The sequence below is a fragment of the Panthera pardus genome, unplaced genomic scaffold (assembly GCF_024362965.1).
Source record: "Panthera pardus isolate Hobbes unplaced genomic scaffold, ASM2436296v1 HiC_scaffold_15, whole genome shotgun sequence".
NCBI lineage: Eukaryota > Metazoa > Chordata > Mammalia > Carnivora > Felidae > Panthera > Panthera pardus.
The window spans coordinates 60,270,347-60,291,490 of record NW_026526710.1 but is presented as its reverse complement, the minus strand read 5'-3'; the positions used below and the strand labels follow the sequence as shown (position 1 = coordinate 60,291,490).

The following is a 21,144-nucleotide window of genomic DNA, read 5'->3' as shown; positions in this document are numbered from 1 at the left end:
GGCTTACGTTTCTGAGCCATACTTTTGGTTAAGTTCAACCACTCTCTCTTGAGCTGTGTCTCTCTGCAAACCAGTTAGAAACAAAACCAAAACCAAATCCCAAAACCCAAGAATGAAGCCTAAGGTTGACTCTTCAAAATTACTAGATAATCTGATGCTAACCAGTTTCTTCAAAGTATATTGTTTTGAAGTCAGGCAGATGAATTCAACCACCCTCAAATTGTTATTCTTATCTCTCAGTGAACACTGAACTTCTGAAAAGATGATGATGCTCAAGTCCCCAAGAACTTTGAGAGGGAAAACCACAGTGCTAGTTGAAGTCAAAATAATAATGAGCTATTCTGAAAATCTTAGTTTATTTCAGTCACACAAAGGACTGTCAGTAAATTCAACTTTCTAAATTAGCTGGATGAATTCTATATTTTCTATATTTTACATATAGATATAGATATAGATATAGATAGATATAATTTATTTTTTTAGTTTTGCATACATGGATATCACTACCATTTCCAAATTGCAACTTCACTGTTGGGGAAAGAATAAATATTTTAACGACTATACATTTTAACAGGCTTTGAACCCTGTGGTTGGTTTAAGCTAAGGGTGCAATTTCAGGCATCTAAATAAGTAAATAAATGAGGAAGAAAATCCATGTTAATTGCAGTAATTTGCGGTACTTTCAAATTCTTAATTAAGAAATAAAATAGGATTCATTATCCATGCCCACTGTAGATGGCACACATAGATCACCATTATGACCAGACACAAGACCTGAAGTTATTGCCATAAATGAAATAACAGAGAGAAATCACTGTTATTGGTGCATTATTGGTCAAAATGTGCAGGCGCAAGGAGGGAGGAAAGAGGACACACAAAATGCCTGTTCTCCATAAATGCCCTTCTTTTTGACCTGGAGATTATGTTATCCCCAAATATCTCCCCTGAGCCTCAGGTCCTGCCCCTCCCTCCTACTCTCTGGGATAGATTCTTCCTTCAAACCTCACGTAAAAATTTCTGAGCCTGTCTGGACACCCTACAGTGTCAAATTTTCCCCAGTCACCTGTTCCAGGTCACTTGTGTGCTGGGACTTCAGGTATCTGTGTCATTCTTCTTGGTGTCATTCTTTTGGTGAGTCCTAATATTCTTCTACAAAGGTGGGAAAAAGAGAAGGACTTTTCTTATAACCAGAGGCATTCTGACTCGTGCTGCCTTTTGAAAATCACGTATTAAATTAAACTAGGGACAGCATATAATTTGTCATACAAAAATCACTTTTGATTGGGACACATGCTTAATTTGAGAGGACACCAGACATAACCTGGGACTGTTCTAGACGAAACAGGATGCTTGTGTTCCTAATGAAAATCCATCAAAGTCCCTAGGATAGGGGTAGGGTTGGTGTGGACACAGGTTTTCAGGCAGGTAATCAGGGAGGTATTCTGCTTTGGTGATGTGGGTGGGAAGGGTAATATCACGTACGTCTGGAAGGAAGAGCACTTATGTGCTGGTTGTAGGCTGGTCATTGTGCTCTTGTTTGGAGTATTTATAATAAGGACTTTGGGTATGCATTTCCCAGGCTCTCCCTTTCCTGTTGTCCTACCCATCTTGGTCTTGCAGGCTGGCATAGATAGTCCATGGTCAGTCAACATGACTCTGGGTTTCATGTCTGTCAACATGGGCAGTTATGGGCAACCAACTGCAGTCAGCTCAGCAATGAGAAGGGTGCAGAGCATAAGCAATTTGGAGGAGTTTGAGTGACCCAAGACAAAGGAAGAAGGGAAATCATCCATTGAAGATCTCTTAAAGGAATGAGGAATCTTGTCAGAGATTAGGCACTGAAGTTTTTTGAGCAAGTAGGACAGCTTTTGGTTTTACCTATAAATCCAAGGACAATCAGAAATTAACATGTATATTTCTCAGATGCCTATTATATCCTATATGGAAGGCATAAGAATAGTCTGAGACATACATCTTATTCTCAAGGGACTTAAGGAGTAGATTCTTTGAGTTAAAGGCTCCTGTCTTTTGGAAGGGAAACCAGAGAGAAACCTGGACTTGGTATCTCTTCTGACAGCCGGGCTGATCTTTTCTTGGATCACATACATGCTAAAGACCGCCATGGAATTCACAAGGGCTGAAAAGAGTGTCTGTATCTTACAGTGTTCCATTTCTCAAAGGATCCTTCCTCTATGGCTGCAACTGGATGGAGTCCAGACCACTGTGGGGCCCTGGGGGGACCTGGGGAAATGTGAACAATTCCTTATTTTTTATATGTGATCCTTATATAAGGATCCTTTCTTACCAAAACATGGCGCAGAATGACATTCTGCTTTTATTTCTGATGATTTATGGTAAAGAAGATACAGGGCTTTTCCAATTTCAGAAGTAAGCCAAGGAGAAACAATCATAAAATGCATCCATAAAAATGGGCTAGATACCAAGCTAGAAAGAAAACCCCACTGTATAAAGTGTTTCTGTAGAATTTACTGTTTCATGGGTACTGGTACTCCAAGCTTCAATAGTAAGTGACATCAGGATGCTAAGAAAAGGTGTGAAAGATGGGAGGAATGTGGGCAGAAGATCTTTAAACCATGAGAAATGCCTTGGGAAATATGCCTTCTTACGCTGTAGCGAGGAGGAACCAGATTAGTTGCATAAGGTCTTTTGAAGAAAGGTCTTAAATGCAGTTATGTCTCAACTATTACATTCTTTCATTTATTAATTTAATCTAACAAGTATTTATTGAGGATTTTCTCTTTCCCAGATATAATATTACGTGCTGGGGATTCAGAAGGAGCAAGACAGGGATTTATAGCCTTTTAAAGGGGACTTCTACTTTTAAGATGATAGTATTAAGAAAGCCTTGCCCACTTCTTTCTAGATTCATTCCCAAACAATAAGGAAAATGAAAAAGCAGAAATACAAATTTCACCTTTGTTGAGGAAAATCTGTCAAATGCAATAAAACTCCAAAAGGAGCAGGTAGATGTTGAAGGATGTCTTGGGCCAAAGACCTCAAGCAAGGTTGGCAGAGCACAGAGTTCATCAAAGAGAAGAAAACCAACACAATCTTTTGGGAAACAACGTGCCTACAGTGAATCAGCTGTCTGTGAGAGAATCCCTGGACCCTTTCTGGCTCCATCAAGAAACAGGGAATATGGTATAAACAAGAAAACAGCTAGGGGTGCTATCTCTGGTTGGGCAAATAAGCACAGACAACCAAAACAATAAACTTTAATGGAAAAGATCACTTATATAAAATAAGAACTCAAGGAAGAAATGTCAAGACCACTGAAAGAGATAAAAAATGAGCTAGCAGAGCTCAGGAAAGAAGTAGAGGAGACATAATGTCCTCACAACAATTAGGAAGCCATCAGAGGCAACAAGAAGGTAAACAGATAATGCTCAAAAAAGTGGGCTTAAGAACTGGAATGCTAAGGTGAGCAAAACAAAATGGAAATGATTAGTCAACAAGGATTAGAAAGAGAACATGGTAGCTGTGGAAGATGAAACAGATCAAATAGACCTATGTGTATGCATAAATAGACCAAGCAGTGCTTGATAAAGAATATTGAAAAAAAAGAATAGAAATTATATTTGGAGAATTATAATCACAGAGATAAGATATTTAAGTCTATGTACAAAGCAAAGCCCAAACCAAGCAAAACTATCTGAGAAAGTCAATACAGAACCAGCAACCCAAAAGGTAAAGAAAGACTCTTTACCATAAAAACAAATGAAAAAAACAAAACAAAACAAAACAAAACGAACAATACAAAACAAAACTAAAATGTCTTTTCTAAGAGGAAAAATTTTGGGTTGTTTTCAGACTTTTCCATGGTAACATCTCATGCTAGGAGACAGTGGAACTGTGCTTACAAAAATCTCAGTGAGAATTAAATTTAAGGGAGATGCGCTTGGGTGGCTCAGTCGGTTAAGCATCCAAGTCTTGATTTCAGCTCAGGTCATGATCTCATGTTTCATGAGATCCAGCCCTGTGTTGGGCTCTTTGCTTGATAGCATGGAGCCTGCTTGGGATTCTCTCTCCCTCTCTCTCTACTCTTTCCTCTGCTTATGCTCTCTGTTTCTCTCAAAAAAAAATTAAATTAAAAAAAATTAAAAAATGTTAAATTCAAATTTTTGTTTAAGTACAAATGCTGCTACTAAACATCTGACAACCCAGAAAATGTGGTCACTAGGATCCTGTCTGGAATAAATTGCACTTTAACCAACCAGTAGAGAATAGAGAAAGTGTGGCAGAAAGACTAGTACTGGGTTTTTAACAATTTAGTTTAGGATTAAGATGAAAAAAAAAAAAAACCTTAACAAACACTGACCTGTGGCAATTATGGTTCTAGAAAATGATGTACTTTCTAACAAACTAGAACAACATGAAAAACAGTAAAACTAACACAATTCAGGGGTGCCTGGGTCGCTCAGTTGGTTGAGTATCTGACTCTGGATTTAGACTCATGGGATCAAGTGGTTCATGGGATCGAGCCCTGCCTCCAGCTCTGTGCTAACAGTGCCAAGCTTGCTTGGGATTCTTCCTCTCCCTCTCTCTGCCCTTCTCCTGCTTGCATGTGCACTCTCTCTCTCTCTCTCTCTCTCAAAATAAATAAATAAACATTAAAAAATAAACTAACACAATTCAGAAGGTGAGGAAAGAGAGAAGCTGGGGGGAGCCAAGAGTCAAAATTACCATGTAGGGCTAATGAATCAAGGAATAGAAAGAAATATATATTAAAAATTATAAAATTAAGATTAACAGAAATATTACCATCATTGTCATTATTATCATCATCATCATCAACTAAAATTGGGTATGATAGGAAAATGAGAGGCAGGAGAAGAGTAAGTATGAAAATTTCATCATCTTGCAGAGCTATATTTAAGGATATAGAGGATCAAGTATATTATATTTAGTTTACTTAAAAATTAAAAAAAATATTAAAACTTTCTAAAGTATCACTATGAGCCCATGCATCTATTAAATTAAAAGAGAACAAAACAAAGACCATATAGTAAAATAAAAGCAGAAAGCATATGATATTAAGACTGGTTCTAAGTATATCTAGCAAATTAAAATTAATAAAAGTCAAACGTATCAAGCAAAAGAAATAGATCCTCGGTTTACATTACAAATAAAAAAAACAATCGTATTCTGTGTACAAGAGAAACAAGTAAGACAAAGTGACTGGAAAGTTGAAAATAAAAGGTGGGCAAAGGCAAACCAGCAAACCAAACCAAAACCAAAACAAGGAGAGATCCCAGTTTTAATATTAGACATGTTTCAGACAAGGTTGAGTTCAGGGCACAAAACAGTAGATGATGCAAAAATGGGAACTTTATTGCAATCTCACTGATGCTATAATTATTAGGAGGATTTATGTGCCCCCATTTTTTTATAGCAGTAACATTTATTTAAATTTTTTTTAATGTTTATTTATTTTTGAAAGAGAGAGACACAGAGTGTGACCAGGGGTGGGACAGAGAGAGAGAGAGAGAGAGAGAGAGAGAGAGAATCCGAAGCAGACTCCAGGCTCTGAGCTGTCAGCACAGAGCCTGACAGGGGGTTGAACCCACAAACCGCAAGATCATGACCTGAGCCAAAGTCAGATGCTTAACTGACTGAGCCACCCAGGTGCCCCTATAGCAGTAACATTTACTACGCTGAAAGGTGGAACATATAAAAATAAAGGCAGAGACACATGAGTAGTAAAAGACTAATACAATTCCCTCCATTCAAGTAATTGAGGATGCTTTCAGAGTCACATAACAATTCATTTTGAGATTATCTGTATTTTTCAACTCCCTGTATTTGTACAAACAACTACAAGAGATTCTTACAGTGTCTCTCCCTTGCGCTAAAGCCTTCCAAGCTCCCAGTGCCTGCTGCCTGAAGTCCTAAAGCTCCTCTGTGATCTAGCCCCTGCCTAGTTCTCCAGCCTTCTCCCACTCTTCATGTGTTCAGAGACATCCCCACAATGGGGGGTTCTCTTTTCCACACTTCCCTTCCTTTGTCTTGGTCCATGCTGTTTCCTCTCTTTGGATGCTCTTTACTCTCTGAGAGCAAGCAGATGTAACCTTTAAGACTTCACGAACATGTCACTTTTCTGGGAAGCCTTCTTTGTCCCCAGTCCTGCCAGCTACAGGACTGTTAGGGCATGCTTGCAACTTCCTGTAACTAACCCAGTTCTTTAGGATCAAGGCAATCATGATGTCTTTACTCCAGAACATCCTTCATGCTCCACATGCAAACAGGTACTAAGTCCTACCTTTTCTTCCTTTATTAGTCTTCATTCCCTCTGTACCCATCTGACCGTTGCCCCCTGCACTCCTGAGCTCCTCTTCTGTAAGTATTTTGCCACTAGCCTCACCCTGCACCCTGTTTATTCAGCATTCTACTCCTGTACCCATGTGCCTAAAGCACCACTTGGTCAAGCCAGCTCCTTTGTTCCAAAGTCTCTGATGGGTTCCTTTTCCTTTACGATCAACTCCTTCATATGATGTCAAGGCTTTCTGCAACTGGTCATGATGCCCTTCGTGATGATTGTTCATCACTCCCAACTATTTCATTCATACTGACAACCCCTCCAACCATGCCATCACCATGGGCTTCCTGACCTGCTCCTTATGTTCCTCATGTTCTCTCTCCTTTTCTCTGCTTACTGATCCAAATTTTGCTTCAAGAGCAACTCCATGGGTACCCCTCCCTGGTCTACCAGCCCAGTGATTTCTTTTCTTTTTTTTTTTTTTTTAATTTTTTAAATGTTTATTTATTATTGAGAAACAGAGAGACACAGAGCATGAGCATTGGAGGGGCAGAGAGAAGGGGAGACACAGAATCCAAGGCAGGCTCCAGGATCTGAGCTGTCAGCACAGAGCCCAACGCGGGGCTCGAACCCACAGACTGTGAGATCATGACCTGAGCCGAAGTTGGACACTTAACTGACTGAGCCACCCAGGTTCCCAGCCCATAGATTCCTACTCTGAGCCCTTTGGACATTTATTATCAACACCCTAGCTTGACTTTTATCATAACTCATGCTAGGAGTTGTGCTTATTTGTACATGTTTATCTCATTTGATAGACAGTAAGCCTCAGCAGTAAGATCTTATGCTTCTTCTACACTATTCTCGACATCTTACAAGGGATTGAGAATATGGTAGGTGCTCAGCAATCATAGATGCTTGTTTAAAAACAGAGAATCTGTTGCTTCCATCTGTGTCATTTAGCGGGATGGCAGGTCACCTGAGTCCCGAGCCTCAAACAGCCTCCTTCACTGCCCTCCTCCCTTCCAGGGTTGTAAGTGACCCAATTTCCAACTGTCATTTTCTAATCATTTACCTAGCCTAATTAATTACGATAGAGTTGCTTAATATTTTAAAAACTGCTTCCCTACCCATCATCTCAGTGGACCTGCACACAATAGTGTGTTGTAGGCAAGGTGGAGATTTATGGGGAAATAAAGTCAGTGCATCTGGTGCCAGTGAGACCAGACCCCTGGCTTCTATTTCTAGTCTAATAGCCTTTATGGCAGGGCAGGCTGTGTCTCTTCCCTAAGTTTCTAGAACTTCTCTCTGGAAGTGTGAATGTGTGTTTTTAAAACATTGATTTTTGCTCAAATGGCTCTTTATTTTGCTTTTGATTTCTCCTTCCTAGTGAAGATACTGCCCTCCCCCCTGACGGCAAGCATTCTTTTTCCTTCCTGAATGATGGCCCCACTTGGTCCCCCTTTGGTTTTCTTTGCCTGAGTTTCCACTTAGCCCCGCCACCCCCTGGAGAACCATTCTGGCTTAATGCCTCCTGCATCCTTTCAAATTGTTCTTGTTCCTCAGCTCAGGATTTCCTACAGGGCTGGCCTTCTTGGCTAATGAGGAGCCTCTAGCTGAAGGCACTGTTCCTGACCAAGTTTCCCAATCCTGCTGGGAGGTGGGGGTTGCGGCTGGCGGGAGAGTGGGTTGCAGTCCTGCACTGATACTCTGCGATCACAGGCAGGAGTCTCTGCTAATGCAGGTCTGGTGAGCCTTGGAACTTGCTGGTACCTGGTTTTGTTTTGAATGACCCACTCTCTCCACACCCCCCACAACCCCAACACTGTATCTTTAAAGTGATTCACTTTACTTTCCTCCAGGAAGGCTCGTTCATATTGTGTTTTCTCCTTCTCTAAATTGTCCAGTGCTATTACTATAATTTGTGGAGGTGGAGTGGGGAGAGTACTATTTATGTTTCAGACTAATTGAGTAGGAGTGACCTTGTATTATGCATTTTGGAGAGATGCTGGGGGCACCCCTCAGCATAACTGTCCATTAAGTAAAATGGGTTTCAAGTTATCACAGTACTAGTAGCAGAGATCTATGATTTTTGTTTCCCCTTCTGTCTTTATTAGCCATAAAGGTGAACAGGCTTTGGCTATCAGACTGGCCCAAGGGGTGCATATGGGACCCAAGCCAGGCCAGCCAGAGTTCTTCCCTAGGAGTCGCAAAGTGGAGCTGGGCAGAGGAAGCCAATCTTGCCGTCCGGCTATTGAGCTGTCAGGATATGAAACTGCAGGAGCTGATGCCAAATTCTAAACAACAGCCAATTTGAGGAAATGACATAACACCCACCGAGAAACGTAAATGGAGATTGAGGGATGGGTGGCATTAACATCTCCAATTCTAGTTATTCATGAAGCTAGCTCCCAACCCTGCTTTTTCAGGAGTCTGGCTACATGAGCCTATAAATCACTTTTTACTGCTGAAGCCAGTTTAATTTGTTAATTGCAACCAAGAAAGTCCTGGCTATACAATCCTTCCTGTCCGACTTTTCTCATCAGAGGCTCCAGATGCCCTTGTATTGTCCTTAGCTGCCCCAAACGAGGTGTTCTTACACAGCATCCTTGGGGCCTCCTAGGGGGGTTGATTCCTGCCTGCATATGAACCCTAAAAGTCCTGCCCTCATGGACCCAGTCCCATCATTGGTAGAAAAGGCATAAAATGCATGTGTCCCTATAAGAATCAGAGCTCCACGAGGTAGGGACACAAGGAAACTTGCCTGCTTTCTTCTCTGATGTGCCCATCTATCCAGACAGGGCTAGGCACACAGTGGGTACATGATGAATATTTCTTTTTAAAAAAATTTTAAAATATTTATTTATTGAGAGAGAGAGACAGAGAGACAGAGAGAGAGAGACAGGAACAGCACAAGTGGAGGATGGGCAGAGAGACAGGGAGACACTGAATCTGAAGCAGACTCCAGGCTCTGAGCTGTCAGCACAGAGCCCAAAGCAGGGCTCAAACTGATGAACTGTGGAGATCATGACCTAAGCCCAAGTCAGACACTTAACCAATTGAGCCACCCAGGCACCTCAAATACTTCTCTTTAAGTAGTCTCCATGTCCAGCTTGGAGCCCAATGCAGGGCTTGAACTCACAACTCTGAGATCAAGACCTGAGCTGAGATCAAGAGTTGGATGCTTAACCGACTGAGCTACCCAGGCGTCCCCATGATTGATACTGGTTAAGCGAAAGAAGCACTGAATGCGGCCATTCATTCATTCACATGCCTTTCTTCTTCTGATTAGACGTCTTCAGTCACTGCCTACTGCACTCTGAATTTAACCCTCCCTCAGCTCAATTTCAACCCACCTGTCTAGCTTCATCTCTCACTGCTCCTCCACGTGTTCAAAGAGCCTCCTAGTATGAAGTAGGAGTTAAGCTCACCAGATTGCAGCCTGTCTCTGCAGCCTCCGTGCCTTTGCTTGGGCAATTCCAATCATCTGGAAGACACTTTTTCTCTGCACTTCAAAATCTCATGTTTTGAACTCATGCCTCAAGGCCTGGCTCAGAAGAAGCTCATGCCACGTTTTGGCCCTGTTCCTCCCATTCAGAAAGAATCTCATGCTTTTTTGAATCTTCATAGCACCTTCTTTCAGCCTTTGTCTTCTGAATTTGCAATAATAAGAGATACTGAGGCACATGCATTCTCTTGCCCAGTGGACTCCAGGCTCCTTGGGCACAGTGCTCCTGTTTCTCTCTCTTTGTCCATCAGCTTCTCCTTCTGGCCCTCCTCTTCACCACACATCACCACATTTTCTTACCAACTAGATCCTAGCACAGCCTCACACAAGGTGATGTCTAGTGAATATTATTATGCATGAGGAAATCTGTGCACATCAATGCAAAACAGTAAACTCTGGCCTGACTGGGACAAGCCCGTGGAATCACTGTGCATGGCTTATCCATACAGTGGAGTTAATAAAACTACAGACTTTACTGGGGTTGGCTAATAAAATACATAGCTTATGCAAAGTGCTTAGTCCATGCAGGCACATTATTAGGTGCTCAATAAGTGTTGATTGTTGTTATTGATAGGTCTTAGGTACCCAGAAAGCCAAAAGGACATTTTCTTTCCATTTTCCATCCAGGCCAGTTCTCTGACATTTACAACCTGATAGTTCTCTCCATTTCATACCTAGCCATGTGGCTTGCCACACATCTACCCCATTCAAGAGTCTTCCCTGTGTGGCTGCCTTCCAGCTAGCCAAGCAGCCAGCTTCTCCCCTCACCACAAACTGTCTCACCTGCTAGACCAAAGGAAAAGGAAAGGAAAGGGAAGATCAGGCCAGTCAGGGACTCCCCGGCCTGGGCCTGGGAGAGACAGGACAAAACTGACATGTGAAGCAAGGCTGGCTGCTTCCATTAAACTAACTCCCTCTGTCACCTGAGCTGCTGACAATGAGGCCCCACGAGGACATGGATCTGGTCTGGGTGCTTTTCTGTCTTTGCCTGTCTGCACACTCCTCTTCTCTTGCTGGATGCTCAGATAGCTCCAGAGGCTTTCAGGGAGGTGAAGTGCTGTGACAGAGCTCTCTTCTTCTCTCCCTCTCTTTCTGTTTCTGCATTACTCTCTCTGGCTCTGGCTCTTCTCCATCTGTCTTGTTCTACAGATCTGCTTTTTATTCTCTTTAGCTGACCTCGCTGCAATTCCCATCTCTTGCTTTTCTGTCATTTCTCCAGGTATCCCTTTATTGTTTCTGTCTCTCTTAGGCTGACTCTTCCTCCCTCCCTCCTGCCCTCCCCCTGCTCCCCACTCCTCCACCTGCAGTTTGGCTCCCTTGCTCTCCTTTTCATGGCCATAATGCTGCAGTGGTGAGAAGGGGACCATCTATCTGTCAGAGACAGGCTCCGCCAACCTCGACCACCTCTCTCCTGCTGCTGGCAATTATCTGGAGGTTGGCACAGGGCCCGGAAACTGCCGCTTGCACCACCCCGCAGCTCAGGGTCTGCTCCCCCAACCCAGCCCCCTTGGAGGACCGCTTGGTGCCATGCCCAGGATGTGACAACCTGCAAAGGTCACACACACTCCAGAGAAGATGGACTGCTCTACGGGTGGAATTGACATTGGGCAGATTTGCAAATGTCCCTCCAGACTTGCTAGTGTTTCACAGAGGCACGGAATGAGGTGCAAAAAATAGAAACTATAAATTGCACACAGTGCCCCTACCTCCCCTTAACACACACACTTTAACACTGCCATACATCCAGATTTTTACTTTCTTTATTTTTTTAAAGGGTGGCTTTTGAATCTACCTTATTTGAAATTTCATACAAATTCATCCATATGACATCACTGGAAGTTAGTGTACCTGGTACCACCAGGCTGGGAGCTGACCTGTTATTTATAGGAACCTGTGTGGCTCTGTAAGCTGAGTCACAGCTGTGACCTGGCACTCTCTTTTTCAGAAGTTGATGAGATTTCAGAGCTGACAGAGACTTTTGAGGCTGTTTATGCCAAGACTCTCATTTCGGGGCTGGGAAATCTGTAGACCAGAGTGGCTGAGAAAGGTACCCAGAGTCAACCGGCAAGTTGGCAGCAAAGGCCAGGGACTCCAGTTTTCAGGCTCCTGGTAAAGTGCCCATCTCACTCTGTACTCCACTGCCTTTAATGAGGGAGGAAACAGATCCTCCAGGAAGACAAATAGTTCTACCCAGGTTACTCAGTTATTAGGTGTTAGAGTCCCAGTATCTTCTGATATCTCATTTATTTGTCCTTGAAACCAGCCAACCAACTCATGAAGCATAATGGCAATCAGAGATATTGAGAAAAGGCTGGGCTAATTACCTTGGGCTGATTTGGGCCTTTGCAGATGGTTCCAAGCATGGAGACTCTTTTCATCAATACTGAAGCAAAGGTATCAATACCGTCAGAAAGTGCTTACATATGTTCAACGAGTCTTTCCCCCAAGGTCACCATGTGTTATAGGTTTATTTCATGGTAGGGCACCCTGTACCCGCTGTGTACATGCAGCCACATTCCACGTGCTCACTCAGAGACCTTTGTGTCCAGGGTTAGTGGCTCACTGCCACCAGCCTCACGGTAGGCTATATGATATGTGCTGTGCACTGTGGTGCTGCCTCACTTGACATGTGGAAAACCCCAAGTGGAAATGGAGGCATGCAGAAAGGGTGACTGAAGGGTTAAAATATGCTATGAACCTGGCTGTGACCAGATCACGGCTCACTGTTGGGTCGAGTGTAAAGTTGCAGACTGGATGGCCTTGGTTGCTCCCCTGTGGCCATCAGTTAACAAGAGCTGCCATTTATTGGGCATCTGCAGCGCACCAGACACTGTGTCAGAGGCTCCTCCAGCATCGTCTCCCTTAATCCTCACTGCCACCCAGGATGGTGGGGCCACCATCACTGTCTGGTTCCCTAACTGAGGCTCAGGGAGGCCAAGCCCACAGGGCTGTGGGGAGAGGGAGTGGAGTGCTGAATTGAGGATTTCTAGCCACAAGGGCCGTCCCTGTTCTTTATCCTCTGTCCAACTGCCTCCTGGTTTGTCTATTTACACGGACTCCAGACCCAAGGCTCCTGGAAAAGAAGGGACAGCAGAGTAGTGCAGGTAGTGCAGATGGGCCTGCTTATTTGGGAGGTGAACCTTCCTGTTTACTTTCTAGGCTCCCAAGGGCATCGCAGGATATTACAGAGCGAATACTTATCAAGTATCATCCACCCTAAGGGAAACAAAAAGTTAATGCATGCTCAGAATGTTTGTTTTATTTTTTAAAAAAGAATTTTTTTAAAACATTTTTATTTAATTTTAAGAGACAGAGAGGCAAAGTGCAAGCGGGGGAGGGGAAGAAAAAGAGAGGGAGACACAGAACCCAAAGCAGGCTCCAGGCTGTGAGCTGTCAGCACAGAGCCCAACACGGGGCTTGAACTCATGAACCAGATCATGACCTGAGCTGGTCAGATGCTTAACCGACTGAGCCATCCAGGTGCCCCTAGCATGTTTTGTTTTAAAAGGGAAGGAATAATCCTAATGATGTGAATGATAATATAGAGAAACATTGAGAATATTGAATACTTAGTAGGTGATAAGCAGTTTGCTATGTGCCTCACTTATATATCATAGACATCTGTGAATTAGGCATTATCCCATTTTGCAGGTGAAAAAAACTCAAGTCCAAAGATATTAAAAGCAAATAATCCCCCCACCCGAGCCTCTTCAGATTTATTCACATTTTAAGTGTGGGACTAGGATTCAAATGTCAAACTGCTTGCTTCCAATGCTTTTCCACCATCCTGCTCTGAAGGAAGTACACATTACCAGTTAAAAAGCTTTCTATTAAATAATTAAAACTTCAGAATGGTCCCAGTCCTAAAAGGGATACATTTCAATTACCTGGAACAGTCACCGAGGCAGAACAGCCTCTCTGTCTATATACTCTTCCTCGACTCTCTTTCAAATCATATATCTCGAAACCCTCAGGCTCTAGTGGACAATATACACATCCTGCCTGGCAGCTTCATGAGGGGGCCCTAAAAACTGGGGAATTTACAGGCCCTGCTAGACGGCCTACAAGGCCCTCGCCTGCTCGGCATGCAGGACGCCGGCTGGCCAAAGACTCTGTGGAAACGAGGGCCCAGTTCCAGAAGTCAGCTGGGCTCTAAAAGTCTATGCCTTTGGTACTGAGGTTTTATTTTCCCTTTCGATGCTGTTATGGGGGACAGTTGAAGAGGAAATTCCCTACAGTTCAACAGACTCCAGATTTATGGAGTAGTAGGAAAATATTTGCCCTGTGTTTGAAACTGCTGAAGAGGGGAAAAGAAATGTTGTTTTCTACAGATTTATGAAAACAGAAACATTGATTTGTTTTGCTTGGGGTTTGTCACTTTTCTGAATGATGGCTTGATGTTTTCGGGTGCTTTGAGAGGGCCACATTTCTTTCAGGTAAGCCTGGCACCTGGGAAAATTGTGAGGTTTGTCTCCTGCACCTTCTTCCCCATCCTCTGTGTCCCTCCCATCCTGTGTTCCCTGTCATCTAGACTTTCCCAGGGAGGAAAATAATCTAGCATTAATTCATAGAAATTATGAAGAATGGATGGCTCACAATTCCTTCTGTATTTGTGTCTTTTAAAAAATGCTGAAGGTGAGTAATGATAGCTAACTGAAATATATTGTCACTCTCAAATGATATGATTTTAGGCACTTGGGAGAGAAATAAGTTCGAGTGGAATCTGAAGATCTTTTCACTGCCCTTCATGCTGTATCATATAAGCAAAGGTGGGTTCTGACTAAACAGGAGACTGGCTCTGGCTATAAACATAGATTTTGCTTTAGAAGTAGCTCTTTAGAGAGCCAAAATTATTCTAGACACTTTGATCTCAAATATCAGCATGAGGATTCCAAGCACAGTTGAGTGATAGATCCCAGGGCCAAAACTAAATTAGAGTAGGTCCTAAAAAAGGAGATTAGTCTGGGTCTACCAAAGGATGGCTCAGAATGCTGCCCCTAGCAGAGGAGGAAGAAAGAGAAACACAATTCTCGTTAACAGATCGCTCAATTACACCCAAGCTAGGCAGCTCCTGGAGATGACCGTGTCACTCAGATTCATCCTCACATTCTCCAATGTCCCTAATGCAAAGGAGCATCTCTGAGAAGTGACCACAGTAATGCTCTCCCCCGTGCAAGTTCCCGTAATGCAATAAAAATTAGCGAACTCTGATTTACTTCTGCATGTCTGCTCAGCAACCACGGCTGCCGGGACCAGCAGGTTGTCAGTGTCGGGAATAATAAGAAACAGAAGGACTTGGAAAGAGTACAGTAGGAAATAGAAAGTAGGGATAAAGTTTTGGGGGGACAGTGAAGATGAGTTGGGGAAAACAATGGTGAATGGCCTTTGAGAGGGAGGTGAGAGGTGAAATCTGGTAGGAAGGATCGGGGCAGGTGCCCAGGGCCTATGACATTATGTATTGAGACAGGATTTGAGAAATCTCCACTTGGCATCCAAATAAGTTAAATAAAGGCAAGCCAAAGCTTTTCTCTCTCCAGCTTCCAAGTCACACAGTGAGACCCAGGAGGCAGGAGCCAATAAAATCTTAAAAACACCCAAGGACGAGGCCCACACATTCCAAATGCTTCTTAGGGTGAGTATTTTTTGCAACAAAGCAAAATGAATTTACAAGTATCTCATTAAAGCTGCAGGGGAGGAAGAACGTGAGAAGTTTCCAGGGAGGGAGGGATGGTAAATGGAATTAATAGCACAGAACTCATTAGGACCCATTATTACTAATTTAAGATATGTGAAATGTTACTGATATTTTCTTTATTTGGTGCATAGTCTCTGTTGTTGGTTGGAGTAGATTTCGTTAGAGCTTCTTTAGGGTTTTTAAACCTAGACTCTAATCCTATTTTACCTAAGTTGGAATTCACAAAGGAAGATTCTCTTATTGTGGACTAGTTTTGGGAATAGTCAGGAAGTTCCCCTGAATCACAAATTCTGGGTGGGCCCTACCGCAAGGTGGATTGGGCAACCCCAGAGTGTACCTGTGGGGACAGCACCCCAATAGAAGACTTCGCATAGAAGCGGTGGTGGGAAAACAGGTGAGGGGTCAGTGTGTGATTTGTGGAGTGCTGCCAGTGCGGAGTCTCAGCCTCTACCTCCTCTCCTTTCTACCTCCTTTCTTTTACCTGCCTTTGGTGGCTGTCTGAGATGTATATGTTGGAGCTGTCACTGGTTTAAGGCAGCACTGTTTTCTGTCAGATGAGAATATGCTTGAGAAGGTAATAGATCACAGCTTCAAGAAAATGGCCTCTCAATCCCTCAGAAGCCAATGGCTCTGTCTTCAAGAGAAGTTTTGAGTATTAAAGGAAGTTGGAAGAGCCCAGAATATAGAGTGAACTAGTGACCAGAGTGGGTAGACAGGGGTGGGGCACATGAGGGCACTGGGTGCTGGGTGGGAAATGGCTGAGGGTAGGAGGAAGGAGACTCAGTGAAGGGGGAGGGGAGCGAAGATGCTGGGGCTGAACACTCAGTTTTCTTGTCTTCTGGTTTGGTCAGGCCAGGCCTGCAGCACACAGTTATAGGTTCTTCTAAAGAGGGGTTCCTCCCTCAAAGCCATGATGAAAACCACCCACTGAAGTGAGACAGGTCATAGCTTGAATGCTTCTAGCTTCCAAATCTGGTCCCCAAATGTCAGAACTGGATAGGGCTACATACTCCCTTGATTCCTGACTATTTTCTTAGCAGCTCTATGTACCAGGCACTGGGTGGGGTCTTGGGAATAGAAGGTTGCAACTTGCAGGGCACTTTTGGGAGATGGATGGCAGTTAGAGTCTTCTACTTGAGCTGGCACTCTTTTCGTTGCTGAAGGGAGTTTGGATCTGACAATCACCTTCATGGAATCACAAATTCAGCAGAGGGATCGCTACAAATCCACTCTAGCCCAGAACTGATGGCCATGCACGGTCCTCCCATGTCTAATCTTCCTCCGCTATACAGACAGCATCTCATTATAATTGTCTTATTTTAACTGTCATTTGTACCCCGAGGTACAGTTTCTGTACATCAGTATACTCACTTGCACCAAACATTCTGTGAGTTTTCTGACTTTGCCAGAACTGTGAAAGGTCATGAGGCAGGATAACTCAACTCACCATCTAGATTTCAAGTGACATGATTCTACCTCTACCTTGCTGTCACAGCTCCACAAACCTACGAGGACATGGGGGCTCAGACATCATATCATGGCTAGTAAATGTGATTTTGGGCAAATTAAAAATCCTTCTGGGTGCCAGCTTGCTCTTCTATGAAAAGAAATATTCAAAGCTTCCTTCTAGCTCTAACCTGATCACTGAGGTAGGGATGGCTGACGAGCCAGTAGAGGTGGTGCTGAAATCAGTGCATGGCTAGCTGATCATTTCAAGACACTGTCAGGAAAAAAAGACTCTTTAGCAAAGGGGAAGTGGGTGAACAGATTTGGGGGCTGTGGGTAGCCCACGGCCCAAAGGGAAAGGCTCCTCTTCCTGAGTGTCACCCCGAATGGGGGTTTCCTGCCCAGAAGCTGCAGGGCCACTCTGGGTTTTGCAATGATGCCAATTCTCCTTTCCTAATGTTCCGGGAAGAACGTTTTCATGGAACACAAATCACTGGTCCTTCATCCTGTGACAGCAAATGGAGACTAATGATAGGAACTGGGACTTAAGAGATGCCTTTACATTAGTGTCTGTTTCTGCAAACTTGCTCCAGAAAGCTCCTTTGTGCTGCCTGGATTCTGGCCTGAGGGCCTCCTCCTGGAGGCTGCAGGATGGCAGATGTTAGGCAGCAGTGCCTCCCCTGGGGCAGGCATCTCTTCTACATCTCTCTTCATGCTGTAGCCTGAAACCCCCAGTTCCCTCATACCCACAGCAAAGCCCCAGCATGGCATCTGCCCTTTGGCACATCTCTCAACATCATTTTCCTGGGACAGCCTGCATGTACTTTTCCTCAGCTTCCTGCCACCCTTTTCAGCCACTTTTGATCCTTGATATTCAGTGCCCTGTTGGAGTGCATCTGGATCAAGGATACCCCTTCTCCTCCCACTTCTAAGAGGTAGCTACTTCTATTTTCTCCATTTTACAGATGGGAAAATGGAGGCATAGTGAGGTAAAGTGATTTGGTCAAGGTCATGAAGATGGCAAGTTTTAAAGCCAGAATTGGAACCCAGGCAGTCTAGCTCCTGAGATTGCTGTTGACCTTGTGGTTCTTTATTATTATTATTATTATTATTATTATTATTATTATTATTATTATTTTACCAGCACAGTCTTCTGACTCCCAGTCACAACTTCCTGGTCCCCATGAAAAAAGCCACCACCCAGAGACTCTTTCTAAACTGTTGCTTTCAAACAATGCTTCTAAGATTCTAGAAGTCTCCCAACTGCCTGTGGACCTCAGAGAGAGGGGGTAAAACTGACCTGAAGCAAACCTGGCCACCTTCATGAATCTCCCTTTGCCACCAGAACTGGTGCTGGTGAGAACCCCAATGAAGAGGTGGGCCTGGGCTGGGTGCTTCTTTTCATTTTCCCTTCTGCATGTACATGTAGTTGATTTTGGAGGCCTTGCATCAGGGAGAGAGAGAGGAGCATGTGCTGCCCTCTCTAAACCCTACCAGGGATGCTGAACATCTGGGATGGGGTAGGGGAGCTTTTGGGCACCACTGTTAAGGAATAGGTTGCAAATGTGCTATACCATTTATTCTGCCCTACTGATCCAATCTTAAATAAAATCCAATCTTACTTGATAACTGAATCTGAGACTCAAAGAGATGAAATAGGTAAGAAACAAAAAGAAAAACAAAAACAAAACACCTCTTCATAGACTGCAAAATACTGTGCAAGATGTGCTTTGTTATAACTTATTAACATTCAACTTTCACCCAAAGTGGAATTGATTTTTTAAAATTCATATTCATGCATGCTCCCTAATTGGGGGGAGTGTCTGGCAGCCCTGAGGTCTCTAGGTCCCTGCATCTCATGGGTCCTGTAGGCTCTATCCCTCCAGGCACATCTCGCCTGGAATAATAAGGCATTTCTTCACATTCCCTCCACCCCACTGCCCATCTTGCATTCATTCCAAAGGCTGTCTTTACCTCAGCTTTGAGAATCTACAACAGCCCTGCAGCTGGGAAGAGAGTGTATCATTTGGCTTTTTGCCCAGAAAATAAGATGCTTCAAAAAGGTCATCAAAAAAAAAAAAGTCTCTTGGGGGAGAAAGGGGGGAAAAAAACCACCTTCTCTCTCAAGGTTAATTGAGTGGAAGGTGAACTTTCATCACATGTTGTCCTTTTGTGAAAGCAGCACAGCCTTAAAGACGTGGAGAGGGCAACTGACAGGATGGCATGGGCTGGGCTGCTGTGCAGGGACATGGTGCCTCCAAAGTTGGCTCTGAGCTTCCCAGTCCTTGGACAGTGTCCCCACCGAGCAGGAGCAGAAGGGAGTGTACAGGCATGTAGCCAGAGCCCAGCCTTCATAGGATATAAAGGAATGTAGGCTGGACGCCTACCCTCAGGGAGCTTTTGCTCTGGAGGATGAAAGGAGGCCCACAGCCAGCCTGTGTGAAATGAATCAGAGACCAGTAGTGTGTTGTTGGTGCTGGCTCTGCAGGTGGTGGGTGCTCAGGGCTGACGGGGTTGCCTGTGACTGAGAGTGCTGCTCTGAGCTATGGAAAAAGCCTGACCTGTTTGGGGCCTTTGCACTTGCCTCTTACCATGTGCGTTGACTCTGGTTCTAGCTGAGGATAATTTTGCTCCTTAAAGGGCACGTGGCAATATCTGGGGACATTTTGCTTGTCATGATTGGGAGGGAAGTGCTACTGGTATCAAGTATGTAGAGGCCAAGGATGCTCCTAAACATCCTACAATGTGCAGGTCACCGTACCCCCCCCCCCACACACACTGCTCCAATAAAGAATTATCCAGCCCCAAATATCAATAGTGTCAAAGTGGAGGCACCTTGCCCTAGAACTAGCTCCCACCACCTCCACCCTGGCCACATAACTTCCTCTTTCCTTCACTTTATCTAGGTGTTTGCTCAAACCACCTACCAAAATCCCTTCATGACCATCTTATATAAAAGAGAAACCCCGATCTCATTCCACCACTCCTTTCCCTCTCCCCATGATTCAATTTTTTCATGGCTCTTATCCTTGTCTGATATGTGCATGTGTGTGGCTGTGTTTGTTTATTAACTGCCTTTCCACACTAGAATGTAAGCTCTGTGAGAGCAGGGATGCTGCCCCTTTCGCTCCTTACTCTGTTCCCAGTGTCTACAACAGAGGATATAGTAGATATTCAGTCAACATTTGTTGAGTTAATGAATAAATGGACACTAATCCCAAGCAGCTGTGTGACCCTGGGCCAGTCACTTAGCTCCTGTAATATGCACTGAAATTCTCATGTGAAAAAAAGAAAGCAAAGGATTAGAATGTTTCAATAGGTCTTTCCAGCTTAAAGTTTTTTCTATTCTCCAAGAAAGAGTAATCTGGGAGTATTGGATGACCCAAGAGGGCAGGTTTCAGTAAGACAGCACTGTAAAGGCACAGCACGTGGGTTGGAGTCCTACCTGGAGGGGATAGTATCTGGATTAAATAAGCAGAGCACTTAGCCCAAGGCCAGCTTCCCACCAAATGCGTGGTGAATGGCAGCTGTTGTTATTTATGAAGAATTCAGGGCCAGGATTAGGGTGAGGCAAGAGAGGCACTAACCTCAGGCACAAAATTGAAGGTGTGACCAAAAAGCTCTGCCATCTAGACAGATAATATTTTAATCCAATATTTTTTAAAAATAAAAATTAATGCAAAAATCCACAAAGAAGGAAACACCAAGATCTTAGCTAAAGACAAGATCAGTATGACTGTTTCCTTTTGCTTTAGGCTCCCATAGGCCTTGGCACAGTGCTGCTACTGATGCTGTCTTTATTTGAAATTTTGAGATATTTCTCATCAAAGACTTTTTTGGCATGAATTTTGATTTTTAAAAAACATGGCACTGAAATATGATTTGTCTTGATTACTGAGATCTCCATCACTTCCTTCAGTTTTGTGCCTGAGGGTGAGCACCTCACCTTCTTCACCGAGCTGGAGAGCAATGGACTGTCTAGAAGCAGAGAGAAGCTCCAGACATCCCTCTCTGAGGAAGAGAAACAGGGTGAGGGACGGGTTACACAGATGATGGGGATTAAGGAGAGGGGAGCTTTTGGACAGCGGGTGGGATCTTAGAATTTGAGGGCTGGGTTTCCCAGGCAGACTGGGGCTGAGGAGATGGTCTGATTCCAAGTGAAAAGGAAAAAGACCCCAGGGCTGGGATTGCAGGTCCTGGTTTGCTTGGGACAGTCTT

General features: G+C 43.9%; 1 protein-coding gene and 1 long non-coding RNA gene across 5 annotated transcripts in view; one reads left to right on the top strand and one right to left on the bottom strand.

Moving 5' to 3' along the window:
- Positions 1-21,144, bottom strand: part of LOC109275779 (urea transporter 2-like) — a 409,234-nt gene that overhangs the window by 156,734 nt on the left and 231,356 nt on the right. The window lies entirely within an intron of this gene.
- The window catches only part of LOC109275781 (uncharacterized), a 127,302-nt gene that overhangs the window by 100,208 nt on the left and 5,950 nt on the right, over positions 1-21,144 (top strand). For all 3 annotated transcript variants that reach the window (XR_008422271.1, XR_008422270.1, XR_008422269.1), the window contains 2 exons: positions 14,477-14,554; positions 15,323-15,417. This is a non-coding gene — a long non-coding RNA (uncharacterized LOC109275781). The remainder of the gene's footprint in view (positions 1-14,476; positions 14,555-15,322; positions 15,418-21,144) is intronic.